We start from the raw sequence: 15,904 nt of genomic DNA, 5'->3' as shown, positions 1-15,904 counted from the left end.
CAGTAAGAATTTCCATGAACAGAGACAAACAGGAGGAGAGGAAGGCAGAAAAACAGGAAACTAGCAAATGAAACATATTAATGAGCCTGTGGGTTTAGGAAAGAAACATGGGAGACAGCTGTGAAGAAATACTAGTTGGTGGGGCCTGATGAGCAGTTGCAGAAAGACAAAAATGTTGGGAGAAAATAGTGACTAGCTTTCTCTGGGGAAAAAGTGATTGGTCTATCCAGGGAATAACTCTTGGGCTTCTCAGCACCACTTGAGGAAAAAAAGGATGACGGAAAGAGTGTGAGCAGAGAGAATGGAGCACTTTTATTAGCCCTCTTGTCTCCAAGACAATGTAGGGGTGCAAAGTGAAATGTAGGTTATGGAAAAGTCTTGCCTGCTGCATGGAGGCAGATGTACCATAGCCATAGAGGCAGTTTTAAATGAATGATGTCAGAAGACAGCAGGTGATCCTGTGTGAGCTGTAAGAAAGAGGTACGTCATCAAGTGAGTATACATTTTAGTTTTATAAGAATAGCCTTTGTTTCCGTGTTTGAGTAGTTTCTTATAGGAATTTAGAAACATCTTAGATTTCATTTTCATCAGTCTTTATTTTTAATACTTCAAAGTGTTCTTTTTCAAACTGTAATACTATTCCTACCAGAACCTGAGCTGTTCGTGCCTTGAACAGTTCATCTTCAGGCTTATTTCAAAACTCTTGATCCTTATACCAGTGCAGGACCTAGATACTCAAGTGGGTCCATCTTTTCAACTAATCCTCTTTCTTTCTTTTTCTTTCTTTTTCTTTCTTTTTCTTTCTTTTTCTTTCTTTTTCTTTCTTTTTCTTTCTTTTTCTTTCTTTTTCTTTCTTTTTCTTTCTTTTTCTTTCTTTTTCTTTCTTTTTCTTTCTTTTTCTTTCCTTCTTTTTCTTTCTTTTTCTTTCCTTCTTATAAATCTTCCAGTGCTGGACCATTCTAAAATACTCTAAGCTATCTTTGTCTTGTTATGCCTTGGTCTTCCTCTATGAATATTAAAGATATTACCAAAAACACTGTATACAGAAAGATGTCTTTTAGTTGTTCCCCTGGCATAGCCATCTCCAACAGACTTCAAAGAAAATCATCCTTTGTCTAAATATGAAAATTTGTCAGTGAACCCATTCCCCATAAGACTCTAGTCAGCTCTTTCTATCTCATTTCTGGCAGACAATGACACTCCATCTGATCTTCACCTTTTTCTCAAGCAACGTTTATGTTGCTTGTAATTTCCAGTAGCTGCTTCAGGTAACAATGCATAAAAATGTCTGTGAGACACTTATTCAGTGGGTGCCCAATATATGTGTCATACATACATGTCACATTTAGTCATATGTCCAGTGCCTTTGGTGTCTTCTTAATCCTCTTACATAAGAGAAAGTTTATCCACTGATAGTTTCTACAACTTTAGAGCTCCTCTGTAGCGTAAACTGAGCTTCCTTGTAAATCTGGAAATATTTAATTCCAAGCACTGGAAAGAATAAAACGACCACAGAGTTCTCCAGGTCTTATACTGGCTGTTGTTTTTGGTTTCTATAATTCAGGAATAGAACCCCATTTTTTTTTTTATAAAGAGACTGTGGAATCATGTTTTATTTCCCTTTAACTTTCATGTGTTCTTTGGAAATATGCACAGTTATAAGAATCCTAAAATCCTCAGATTGAATTTAGTATCTAAAATATTCATTAATTCTATTAGTTATAGAAAGGAAACATTGAGGATAACTTGCTGCCTTCTTATATGATAAGTTTTTGAAGATATTTCCAATAATCTTAGCTGCAGTTATGCAGGAAATTTTGGGTATGGTGTTTTGGCAGTAGAGATCCTGACTAAGCATAATAGACAAACAAAATGTGCCAGTCCAATAACACATGAAACACATAAAGTTTAGTTTACGGGCTAGACTTCCGTTAGTAGATGAGGAAGAAAAAGCACTATGGTATAGCAATATGTGTTTAACATTTATGGAATATAGCAGAGGTATGACAAAAGAGTTTATAAATTGTGGAAGCTCAAAAGTATCAAAACTGTGGGGAAAAAAATGTGATTGCAGCTGTCCATGATCTATTCAAAGTGTTCTGTGAACTGATGCTTACAAATCACTAACAATGTGGTTTCCCAAATATGATATATGTTTTGATTTTTCTTGTCCATCAACAATTCAATTTTAATAGTTACAAAAACATAGTAATCCAGTCCTGAAAATACTTAAAGGCAATAATTCCCTATGCTATGGGTGCATTCCCTATGGTGCTATTATTCAATATATGTTGATTTTTCTTTTTTCTTTTTACTTTATCTATATAAAGAAAAGATTTGGTGATAATTAATGCAACCTACTGCTAAATGTATAAAAAATTATAGGCCACAAAGATCTTATTGTCAGATACCCTGTGATATGTTTTATGGTTACCATTTAGAAAAAAAAAAAGTTATTTAATAGAGAATAGTTGAGAGAGAGAGAGACACCTTCTAAGCTCTGCAATGCTAATTCTACTGTAAACTCCAACAATCCAGAACTTTGGAGGCAGAACAGGGAGGAATTATGTTTATTATAAAGCCAGAGCAGACAGGAAATGTCAGACATGCATCAAATTTCAAAGTAAGAAACTCCTGTGAAAAACTCCATATACGGTCTGAAGAGAAACCAGAGTATTTGCATTTCACAATCAGAAAGGAGTTCACCGCCAGTTTTTATGAACTGCCAGATAATTGTTTTAAAATTTGGAGTAAAGGAAGTATTCACCCTTCATTTTAATCACAAATTAATTTGTAACATAGCTTGACATCTTATTTATAGAAATGTTCATTACAATATTTTTTATTTAGTATGAAAACATTTTTAATAGAAATGAGGTCAGATGTTTCAACACTGTAAATTTTAAAAAGCATTAAAATATTAGATGAACCAAAATAAGATATACCTTTATTTCACCAGATGTAATAAACAAATGGAATGTTTTCCAAGATGAATGGAATAAATAAATTATCAACTAGATCAATGTCATTGGCTGTATATGAAAAGAACAACATGTGAAGAGAGAACAGATATTTTCAGGCAGTATTTTTTTTCTTTTATTTGCCCACAAAACTATTTACAGTCTGACATGTTGTTTTACATCAAAACCAGCCTCTAGTCAGATGCCTTCACCTTGATCAACCAGCAGGAAATTATTAGAACCGTCTTCTATGTGTGGCTTGCCTTCAAGCCCAGGAAAGAGAAAATCCCTAGAATATGATATTGTATATCCCTTCTGTCTCATGAGGCTATAACCATGCAGAGAAGAAGGTACACCAAGGTCAGGTGACCTTCCTCGTTGATAATGAGGATAATGATGATATCCTCATGGATAATGAGATAGGAATAAAAGAACTCAGAGGAGGAATCTCAGTGCCCAGGAAAGGGGTTATGTGCATCTGTATGGGTATGAAAATAGTATTCTATTTTTTGGGTTGTTTGTTTTATTTTCTTCTATTTTCTATTTTTCTTCTATGTTTTTGTTTTCTTCTATTTTTTTCCTTGGAAACCATTTTCCAATGAAAACACAATTTTAGTCCGCAAGGTTTTAAAATACCACTCGCGTTTCTTCAATGACTAAGTCACACTTTCATCTTTGGACAGCCCTCTAATCCTTATGTTCCTTCTTCAGGCCAGGTCATTCCATTGTGCAGTCTTCATTTATGGTGGAGAGGCAGAAAAGGAAAGGACCCTGTATGAATTAATGAGGTAGCCAAACACCAAACAACACAAAGGCAGCAGAGTGAGAAATTGTTCACTTCCAAGCATTGTTGTTCACAGCGTGAATGCTAGTGTCTGTTGCTTTAGGATGATCAGAACTTCTTAGTGTAGCTTGCTGGTCAACCGCCAAATTATATCTGAGGAACAAGTGGCTGAAAATGTTTTTGTTTTGTTGCAATCTGTGATGCTGGCCAGGGGGAAATTTCATTTGTTAGTTTCCTCCTGGATAGCATGAAGACATACCATGACCTCCTGCCACCGGAATGAATGAGTGATTGCTGCTCCACTATCAGCGAGATGACCTAAGAAGGCTTTGTGTTATAAGCATTTAGGCAGACTTCTTTCCAGAGGAGGTTTACATTAAAGTATCATATTTTTTTTATCTTGAGAGGTGCTGAAATTTACTCATCTCTCGCACTGTTCAGGAATTGTCCTCTTCATAGAGACCAGGATGGAGTGAGAAAATCATTATCAGAATTGACAGAGAAAGCACCTTAATAAAGAAAAGTGGTGTCTGAGTCCTGGATACTGTAATTGCATATATTTAGTTATATACATATAACATACATAAAAGTTGTGTATGTATATATATATATATATATGCACACTATATATGTATATAGCTATTAACATGCATACAAATAAGCTATATGCTAAACTGTATTATATATATCTGCTAAACTAACATCCTGTCCTAACAATCACACGTTCTAGACAAAGCTGTATCTTCAATCTAATCTATGCCCATATATAGATAAATTCTCCACTCTTTAATATCAGTGGCAAAATTCCCACCTCAGTGGGGTCAACTTTTGATTCTGTTGACCAGAGTATCATACTTGTATAGAAATGATTGAATAGTGAGCAACAAGGGCAACATCGTGGGCTTCAGCTTACACAGTCCCTTGGCTTAAAAATGTATGAGTTTCTCCTGATGAATGTAAGGTTTCTTGTCTAGAGACCTGTACAAATATGTGACATGCTCATTCTTGTCTGTTGTTCTCTTGAAATTCTGTACAAGTGTCTTTTATTTTTTTCTCTCTCTATTGACCTTTACCTAACCTTTTATTCTGCTTTGAAATGTTCGAGCTGAATTTTTTTCCATCCTGGAAGGAGCTGGATGCAAGTGCTGAGATAGTTATATCAAAATGTGAAGTGGTACATGCTTTCTACCTGGTGAGACTAAGGCAGAAGCTGTAGCATGTTATTCACGCTACTCTCCTCATGCATGGCAAACAAATTTACAGCATGTCATCTTCAGTCTGAGAGTTTGGGAAGTAAGGAAAAGTGGAGAATTCAACCTTTCTGAGCATGAGGCTGTAAAAAAAAAAGTCAGTTTGTTTTTGTCATGTTAAAAGATTTAAGCTAGCTAGCAACCTCACTGCTTTAAAATAAGACATCCACCTTTGATGAAGAGAAGAATGTGGGATTTTTCTATCTTACATAAAGCTTTTGTTCACTCTGTGGAAAATCAGGCTATATTCTAAGCATCTAGGAAACCACTTGCACACAAATTTGTCATAAGTTAATGAGTTTACAGTTCTATTTCCAGATTTTGAGGCCATACTAAGGTGAAGAGTTGTCCCTGTGCTTTAGTCCTTTTTCTGTGCAACAGCAGCTCTGAGTAAATGGATGCCCAACCATGGCATTATCAGAGAGGTGAAAGGGAGAAAATTCTCCCTCTTTTGATATAAATACCTCCTTTAACCTCATACAGCATCCACCCTTCCTAGGAGAGATGCTTGCTGCTCTGTATGCAAAAGGGTAACAGATGAACCTGAAGTGGAGGCAGAAGGCAATGTTTTGGGGAAAGAGAAATGAAAGGATGTTAGAGGAATGCTGAAAAGTGGAAAAAAAAAAAAAAAAAGTGGAGTGAGGGAGCCTACAGCTGCACAGACTTTTACTACCAGTATAGAGAGGAAGTCCAATAGAATCCAAAAGCAGTTGTGGAGTGAGAGAAACAGGTAGTTGATTTTCACCTTCCCTTCAGGCGGTAAATATATCTGATATGGCATAAGAGAAGGATGATGAGAGACCTTGATTTGTCTGGGTAAAATAATTATGCTCAGAAGCCATCTGGCAAGTCATTTTGCCCTTTTACAACTTTCCTTCACTGTGTAAACTATTGTAGTTTGCTTCCCCCACTTCAGAGATTAAAATGTGGATATTCTGGGAAGAAACCACTTTTTGAAGGGAAAGCTGTATGTAGAGAGCATTATGTATTACAGCATCACTTATATGGGTAATTTGGACCATGTATTGTAAAAAGATTTGTATTTGCAGACCTCACATTTGAAAGCAATTGAATGATGCCAAGATGAGCATACCTCTGTTCCTTCCTCTTCAACGTAGTCCTTGCATGGCTCTAATCAGAACAGGATTTAGATACTGCATAGTGAAAATCCTTAGGCATATCCTCAGAAGTAAATCAACTATTGACTGGATGTTATGAAGAGTAAAGTGTCTATTGTATACTCTGAATGCCAGAAGTGTTGTTGGGAGAGAAAATCACAGGATTAAAGACAGCCTGAAAGCATTCACATAGCATGCAGGTTTAGAGTTTCTGGAACAACTCTAAATGGTGTTTTCTAAATTTTTTGAAGGCCTGAATTTTAAAACATTAATAATATCTCAACAGGGTATTTCTGTTTACATTCTGTATAATAATGTCTCTGTTGACTCAAAAATGCATCTTTCTGATGTATGATCTTATAACAGCTCACTTTCCAGATCTTTGAAAAAAACTTTCTTGGCAAAGAGACCTCAGGTTAATGCCTGGTATGGAGCTGTTATTCCTCGCTTTACAGTTGACCAAAAAAATGCTGATTGAACTGAACAAGAAATTAATATTTTACCACTGATTGATTTACTGGCAAGATATATCTTTTTACCCTATTTCTGTTTCAATAATCTTAGAGACTTTCATTTTTTTATGGCTATACCTGTAACACTAGATTTTTGAGGTAAAATATTTGTACAGAGAAACAAAACGTCTGAAATAGTTGCATAAGTGTTGTAGGATCACAGTAGGATTTAATTTACTAAATTACAAGTGGCCACAGGATATCTAACCATGACAAAGTCTCTCTCACTAAAGAGATATATTTAAAAAGATTTGTTATATATATTGAAATATTATGTTAGAGAAAGTTGCACACTGAAATTATTTGCTATAGCAATACAGTCTTGCTCTCAGCAAAACATAGGTATGCAAATATATATTTTTTTAATATTTATATTTTTATTAATTGATTAAATATGCTAAGAATCTATTTTTTCCTGGAATTAAAAAAAAAGAAAGAAAAGAAAAAAGAGAGAGACAACAGGTGACCTGGATGGAATACAGACACTTTTTCTGGGCATGCAGAGGCAGAATTAGAAAAGCCAAAACTCCACTGGTGTAACTAAAGGATTTAAAAAACAGGAACAAAAAAAAAGGCATTTGTAGCAAAAGGAAGGCTAAGGAAAACATAGGCCAACCCCTGAAGGAGGTAGACACTTTGTCATGACAGGGAAAATACTTAGCACCTTCTTCAGCTCAGTCTTTACAGTGGCAAGATTGTCTTTGAGGCCACCTATGTCCAGTGACAGAATCTCTGTGAGTATTAGAGGATGACTGATCAGAGGACTGAAGGAAACTTGACAAGCACCAGTATACGCGACCAGGTGGGATGTATCAAAGGGTGAAGAGGGATCTCCCTGAAGTCATGGCAGGGCTACTCTCTGTCATCTTTGAAAGGTTGTTCCTGATAACTAGAGAAAGGCAGATCTTCATCTGCACCTTCAATAAAGGCAACTAAAAGGATTTAGAGATCTTTAGGCCAGTCCAGCCTTGGCCCCAAGGAAGGTTGTGGAGCAAAGCCTACTGACTTGCAATTTCCAGGAACATAAAAAACAAAAAGGTCACTGTGAACAGCTACCATGGATTCACTAAGGGCAAAGCACGTCTGACCAACCTGATTGATTGCCTTTTGGCTGATTTAATTCCAAACTTCTGTATGTCATTCATATAATTAATATGTAAAGCTTTATTGCTGGTGTCAGGTAAAAAAGAGTTTTATAGGAAGCTTGGTTTGTCAATAAAACTGTGAAAACTCTGAGGAAAGAGGAAAGACTTCAGTCATTTCAAAGAACTTAGGATATAGTTCTGAGCATGCTGATAATTTTGTTTCATGCCTTGACATACTCCCTGAGAACCACTGAGATTTAGGCCTGCTTCCTAATACTGTGCTGCATGCCAGAGAACTTTCTTGGTTATCACAGTCACCAAAACACAGTTCTTCCTCTTCTAACTCTTGTGATACCAGTTCTCAAACCAGTGCCCACACGTGAAATGTTAGCCCACAGAGTATCTGTAGGTATTACACAGATTGTTCTGGGTGGATGTGCACGGCTTCAGGAGCCTTAACCCACTAGTACAAAATTACCCCATCCTAGACTAATGAATGATTTGGTATCTTATTTCCCATGCTATCATCTTTACTTCTAGCCAGGTTTTGGTGAAATGAAATGCAACAGAAAGGAATGCACTTTCCTTTGTATGTTATAAAGGACACAGATGAAAGTAAAACTTGTTCAACTTACTTACTGTCCTTCCCTTGCTGATTTAATTACCATGCGTTTTCCTCACTTTTTTTTTTTTTTAATCTCTTTGTATTTTATAGTTAAAGCTACATTCATTGGAAAGAACTTCTTCTTGACAAAGCATACTAGCTTTTATAACCAATCTTATTTTCAGAGTCCTCCAAAAGGTAGAAAGTCTTGCCTTCTCTCTGAAGTAAGATCAGTATTATGTACAGCCGTGGACACGCAAATGTCCCTCTGATGGACCAGCTGTAATTGCTTGCACTTACCTGGTTGATCAACTCAGTGCATTTTCAACACACACCTATTTTTATGTAAGTCATTAAAAGGGTCCACTTAGGGCAACCCTATACGGCTTTCTATAGCATGGTCTTAAGTGAGAGGAGATAGAACCTAATAAGTATGCCATAAGACATGAATATTGATGTACGTTTGCAAAGTAAGTTAATTTCAAAAACATTATATTAATAAAAACTTCTAGTTTATGCCAATACTGTGGTATTATAGGTTAATATTTTACAAAATCATTAGCTGTCTATCCTGACTCTCATGAGAAAATGAAGTCTGAGATAAGCATACCCTTTTTAATTTCCTTGCATCTGCACACCTTTCAGAGAATTCATTATGCAATGCAAACATCTGACTGTGTCCATTTTCTTGCTGGCAGCATGGTCATTAGTCTGAGGAATATGCAAATGATTCTGTTTTATTTCCTTTCTGTCATATATAGCCTTGATAAACAAATGATATGGGATTTATTTTCCAAGCTTCTTTGGAAAAGTTGATTTTGACTGGCGAAAACTTGATTGATTGTTCAGAGACTATGCATGTTAAATGGGCATAGAAAGGAGAATGTTTATTTTCTAGTATCTTGCTAGGGATCTCAAGATCTATCCTTTAGAAGATGGATATGGGACACTGCATGCCTCAGGAAAGTAGTAAAGCAAACCCAAACCTTCCACTGCCTCAAACTCTGATCAGATGACTGATAACCTCACAGCTTTTCCATAAATGTATGTGGAAGTGATGATTCCAGTTCAGTTTGTTAAGGATATTTGTCCACTTCTTAAAATCATCATTATTATTGTTTAGATTTCAAAGACTAAACACAAGTAAGAAAAAAACAAGAGAGAGCATCAGGGCTGTGCAAATAAGCATTCAGTGCCCTCAGGTCTTCTGTGAGCTTCCTGGTATTCTTAATTGATTCACGGGCCTCAGCAATTTCTGAAAACTGAGCAAAAAGTTGGTTTGCTTCGCTGTTTTCCTTCAGAGAATCCATGATATTTTCTCACAAATATTAAAGTGTTACATCTACTCATTGATGCCATATATTGGGTTAGTAAATTTGCCTCTTTGTGAGCAATAATTTGTATATTTATAAGTTAAACATTTTATGGATCTCATGTTTTTTTTTTTCAATCTTACATTTTCGCTACTCTAATTTAAAGATGACTGTGGAACTGTGGGATGACTAAAATGACTTTCTTCAGCATGACACGCTCCTAAGTTCTTTGTTTCAGAGAAAATGGGACAGTAGGCAAGTCATCCTGCCCATATCTTTTAGTCTTTCATTCTTTTGTTCCCCATAAAGAAGCATAAATATGATGATAGTATAGGCATGAGCATATTAATAACTAATTTAAATATCTTTCAGTCTATCATTTCACTCAGTTATGTTGAAAATGGATATGAAATTCAAGAATATTGGGCCAGTTACTTTCCGTACAGTACTCCAAGAATTACTTTTCTTGTATTAGTTGAAATTAAAATAAAACAAACATCTACACTTTTTTTTTTTCTAGGAATCATAATGTGTGGAAATGTATGACTTTCTGATAAGCATCTCATAAACTTTTTTTTTTGCAAATGACATTTGCGAAGTCTATTTTATTATCTCTCAGTGTGTTTTTTTCCTCTTTTTTTCCTTTTTTATTATATTTTTAAGTAAGATTAAACCTGTTATAGCATAAACTGATCATATGCAAAAGTCATGGCATGTAGCAGCTATAGGACAATGATTATCTGGCATTTATTTTAACAGTCCTAACAGGAGTGCCGATCGTGATTTCTTTAGTAGGTTTTGTCTTAATTCACTTTACTGGTTACTCTGTGAAACGAGGAGGGCATGTTTAATTTTTATCTACAGACACATTAGATCAGAACAGTGTATTCTGAGTATGCTTTCTGTATTTCATATCACGTAACCAAAAATGTGACAAGAACTAAATATGAAAGCATCTTCTTAAGATGAGGAAAGAAATGGCAAATATTGAATTCAAACTATGTTTTGAGGTTTTGGGATACTAACTGTGTGCTTGGTAAAATTCAATCTTTTGGTATTTTATTTTTGTTGCCCTTCTTTTTCCCCATACCTGCTGCCGTGTGCAAAGGCATGCTCAGTTGTGGCAGGATGCCTGTTTGTAGGACAATTCTTTCAACCCAATCAAGGAGCTGATCTGGGCTAATAAAGATAGTACAAGTGTGCTTTTTTATTATTTATTTATTTATTAAGAGCAAATCCCAATCAGAGTTAGGCTAGCAAATGATTATACTAGCACAGTTGAAAGCAAAGTGCACCAGAAGACAGGGAAAGAAATAATTTAATTTGCTCTTGCCACTAAACACTTTACACTTGAAATGATAGTTTTAGAGGAGTTCCAATAAACATTTAAGGGTTGCTGCATGTTTTCAACAAGATACTAACAGCTGTCCACCGCCGATTCCAACAAGTGTAAAAGGAAAAGACAAGTGAGTTTACTTCTTAGAGAAATTGAAACTAAGTGGGAAAACTGGGTGGATAGCAGCTGAGTATATTTACTTAAAAACCAACTACATGATATTTTAGAGATGTTGTTTCTATGTTTCAGTGTGTGAGTCAAGAAATTTGACTCATAACTGGACACAAAACAAAAACTGAAGGGTATGAATGGCTGGCAGACCAGAAGGATCAGATTTGCTGGCTGTTACCTTGATAGCTTTTTTGGCAGGCAATAAGGGTGGCCTCTGATTTTAAGCAGCCAAGGGGGTGTACAACCTGAGCTGAGGTCAATATCACAGGATAGCAGACATACTCTGCCCTAGAGTCTAACACATAAAACTGAATAAGCTGTCAGCTTTATGTAACTATTTACTCTAGGGTAGAAATTAGTAGTTACCTTAGCAACACTAGTATCACCCAAGATATAGCGTGCTGACTCTGATTTGCAGAGATGCATTTTCTTTGTCAATGTATTAAGTAACCTTTCTGAATGTTTTACTGTTTTTTTATGAGGAATAAGATGTACTGCAGCCAAGAAAAATGTTTTTTCACGATTTAAAGGTGTTACACATCAATAAAACCCTTACCTGACATAAATCCAAAAGGCTTCATCTCCAATGAGGAGATATTGATTTATTACAATGAAAGAACCATCTCATCATTTTGAGCAGTGCCGTGGTTGAATGCCGGTCCCCTGTTTTACTCATCAGTTGTGAGAGGATTTTCTTTGCATCCCACAGTTTTGGTAATATTGTGGACATGAAAATGAAAATTCCTAATGATTTTTGATGCTACTAGAACTATTGGGGAAATTTCAACGTGTCCTTAGCACTAAATTCAGTTTTGGCTTACATACCTTCCATAACAGGGTACTGCAAAGAGCTAAGCATAAAACAAAGAAATTGATGCTAAATGCACATATGGGACTTTTTATTTTTTAATCAGAAAAGTTCTGAATTTGGCCCTATTACACTGAACAGTTCACAGTGCATGCTAGCTGAATTATTTAATGCAGTAAAATTCCCACTAGTCTGGACTTCCTTGAATACATACAGAAGATAGATGAAAGTGTATTGAACCCTATTTTAAAGATTCCAAGCAATGGTGAGTCTATCATCTTTCATATTAAATTGCTATTAAGTCAAAACCTGGAAAACAGCCCCTTATTTTCATTCTGAGTTTGTTGAATTTTTAACTATCAGCTTATATGCTGTGAGCGAATTCTGATACTGTAGATATTCAGGTTCCTTCTGTGTGCAGGCACTCTAACTACACTGGCAAAATTCATTCTTATTCTTCCCTTTCAACAACTAAATGTATCAAACTTACAGTGTGGTTTCCTCACTCTCAGTCACTGTGGGGACCCTTCTTGGAAGTCCCCAGTGAAATCTCCCCGGAGCACAGACCCAGAGGGGGACATGATAGCCTTCTACCACCTGCAGGCAAGTTCTTTAGAGGCAAAAAGACTATTTTAATTTCCTTTCTTACCCTGGCCTACTGTCTACCGGTTGTGAGAGGGCTGGGCTTTGATTTTTGTTCCGTTTCTCCAACCATATATTCTTTTTCACCTGAAAACACCATCCTAGCAAGCTTTGAGTTGTTGTTCTTTGGTCAGGATTTCTAGATGTGTGTTGGTTCTCTTCTGAATGGAAGATTTCAGGCAGATGGCAGACATACAATAAGGTCCGTGCGGAATACCATAGCATCTACCTCACATTCAAAAACCATAGTGTCTTCATGCTGTGAATGTGTAATAGATGCAGAACAATCACAGTGCTTTCTGAAAACATACAGATAATGCATATATATTATGAAGATACAGCCACGTTTATAAATAGTGGTACATTACAAAGCTATTGAAAAGTGCTAGACTCAAAGTGCATGCACTAGGCAATGCCCAAGTAGTGAGTATATACTGCAGTTGACCAAGAAATTCCAAATCAGCATAACATGCATATTCCCAATGTATATAACTAAGAATCAGTTAATCCATTTAACCAGATAATTATACATTAGAGCTGCACTCATGTTGAGCTTTTTCTCTGAAACGGTCCAAGGCTTTCTTTTAATTCACGTGATCTACACTTACTGCCCTGTACTGAATCTTCATTCTTTATTACCAAATCCATTTCCATGTATTTTGGCATATTAATGCACACTATTGCTTTGACAGCATTCTAACCAGTCAGTCCACATTCTTCTGTAGCATAAAATTGCTTTCCATGATACTTACTATTACATAACCTTTGTGCTATCTGCAGACTTTACTCACAGTCATCTAGACTGCTGATAAAATTGCTGAATAATTTTGGATGACAAGCTATTCCTCACTGGATTTTGATAACAACATCTTTATGCTCTATTACCAAATATGTTTTTAGAGACTTGTCAGAGATCCAACTTTTCCTCCATTTAATATGCCCTCCCAATTTTTTTTTCAAAAAATTCCCAGGATGGAAGAAAAAAGAAGTTAAATGCATTATAAATTACACCTGTAATCTTGCCTAAGTAAGAGAAAATAGCATTCTGCCTTTCCATTTAATAAGACCCATTTCTCATGACTGACGTCAATTATATTTTTATATATTCAATTCTTGTTGCTGTTGATGGTTGAAAATCTCTAATCAAGTGTTTAATATTTTTTCTAAGGTTTGAATCCAGACAGTCTTCGTATAGTAACCCCAATAATCTCTTTAGGTGATTCGCACACCTACTTTTCTAATATTAGAATTATATCTGCAATTTTTCAATCCTTTAAACCTTCCTCAGTTTTCAGAACTTTTATTCCAGTTGAGATCCCTTGTTTGCAGGGAACTTCTGAACTACTTCTTTTAAGATATCTAGTCAGTCATGTTGAAATATATATATATATATATACACACACGCATATATATATATATAAATTACAGATTCTGCTACTGCATATTCTCCTGTTATTTATTAACTTCTTTTTAATCCATGAATTAAATTTGCTGTTCCTTCCATAACTATGCATGAGATGTGAAAACTCTTTTTTTGTTTTGTGCCAAATATCACTACAATTGTCAAACAAATAATTATATAACAGTACTTTTCATTTTGTGATCTCTGGTTAGTAATGGCCTGATTCTTCATGTATTGTTCTTTGCTGTTTCTAATATATGAAATAAATATATTTCTTATTACATTTTTTTCCAAGCAGTAATCTTGTGCTTTTGTCTTCTTCTAAAATTACTATTTTGAAATTATCTTGATGCGACTATAGGAAAAAATGTGAAATACTTTTTTGAAAAATTAATTCTTTTGTGGCCAATATAATTTTATCAAATATTAAGAGTGATGAAATATTTCATATCTATATTTTCAACAGGAATGTGAGGTTTTAACTAGAATTTGAATGCAATTAATCTGTGTTTTTTTTTTCATTTCCAGTTTTGGTGTGGAAAAAGTAGTTTCTAACTCAAAGCTATTTTTTTTCCCTTAGTAGTTTGTTTGAAATAATTGTGAATTTGCTTAACTGAGAAGTAAAGCAAGATCCTTAGTGTTCTGTGGAACTTCTGAGATATCTTTTTTTTTACAGATGTTCACAAGATTACTGATGGTATACCATAACCACAGAGAAATGGAAAAGACAGGTGAATAACTATTCCTTAGTTTTGATAAGCATTTGGAAGATATGATTAGTTAAGTATGCCTGCTTGAGAGTTGGCTCCTGGAGTTTGAGATCTGGTTTGCGTTCTTCTCACCAGGAGCTATTTGAAGTGTTTGTGAAATGCATGGAGAGGATTTAATCCTAGGCTTCCTGTTGTACTGCTAAAACACTTCTGAACAAGAATTCTGCCACTTGTATTTGTGGCTCTCTTTTTAATTCACAGCTTTTGCTCTTCTGGGTAAGTAAAATAATGTTCTTCACCTCTGGGTAAGTAAAATAATGTTCTTCACCTCCAATTTTCAGTTCAAATCCATCATAGATAACCATTTACCAAATATTATTTTTGCAACAGTTTTCTGTTGTCCTCAAGATTCATTTCATAAATTAGCATTGCACCCTTCACACGATGAGATGATACAATGCTAGCACAGGACTGAGCACATTATTGCTTTGTAGACAAACAAGGAATCGAATTCTCCTTTCAAAATGAGAAACCTGAGGCACAAACTATATTTCACTTGTAGAAATGGTCTTCAGGGATCACAATTGCCCATCATTCTCATGAGCCCTAATTTGAGGCCTTGTCTGGCCTCCTGAGCCTTCCTGCAGAACAGCATGTATCCAAATGCAGGAGGGTTTCATCCGGAAGTTTCTGTTGCTGGAGTTGCTAAAAATTCTGTCTCTTCTGGCAAGCTATCGCCAAATGACTACCATATATTAGAGGTGTCAGCAGTTGCTCTGAACTGCAAGGAACAACTTCCTAGAAACAGAATGTGTTTGCGAGCAAACCCTTTGCAGGGGGAAAAGGGTTCATTTTAAGTGACAGATGAAACATTTTTTTAATTGCCATGGGAGCTACAGAAGTGCCTGGAGGATGGATGATTATGTGAATCCTTGTGTATCTGACCCTGTGATGTTGTAAGGGCACAATACAAGTGCATTGAATAAGGAAGATTATGGATAAAATTAAAAGGTATGATAGGTCTGGAAAAAATAAGAGATTAGAGATTTGTTTTTTAAGTTGTAAACACATGGATAAGAGTAACCATTCCACATTTAAAATACAGGTTGAAATCATCTCCTCAGGCACAGGAGGAGAAAAACAAACAGTTTTTACATACGTTTTTGGACCCTATGGGTTTCTCCACTAACTGTTCCCTTGGAATTGCTT

The sequence above is a fragment of the Tinamus guttatus genome, unplaced genomic scaffold, assembly GCF_059628265.1.
Source record: "Tinamus guttatus ecotype Peru unplaced genomic scaffold, ASM5962826v1 Tinamus_guttatus_pri_ptg000145l, whole genome shotgun sequence".
In the NCBI taxonomy this organism is placed as follows: domain Eukaryota; kingdom Metazoa; phylum Chordata; class Aves; order Tinamiformes; family Tinamidae; genus Tinamus; species Tinamus guttatus.
The sequence above is the reverse complement of the archived record's forward strand: the minus strand, read 5'-3'. Positions refer to the sequence as shown.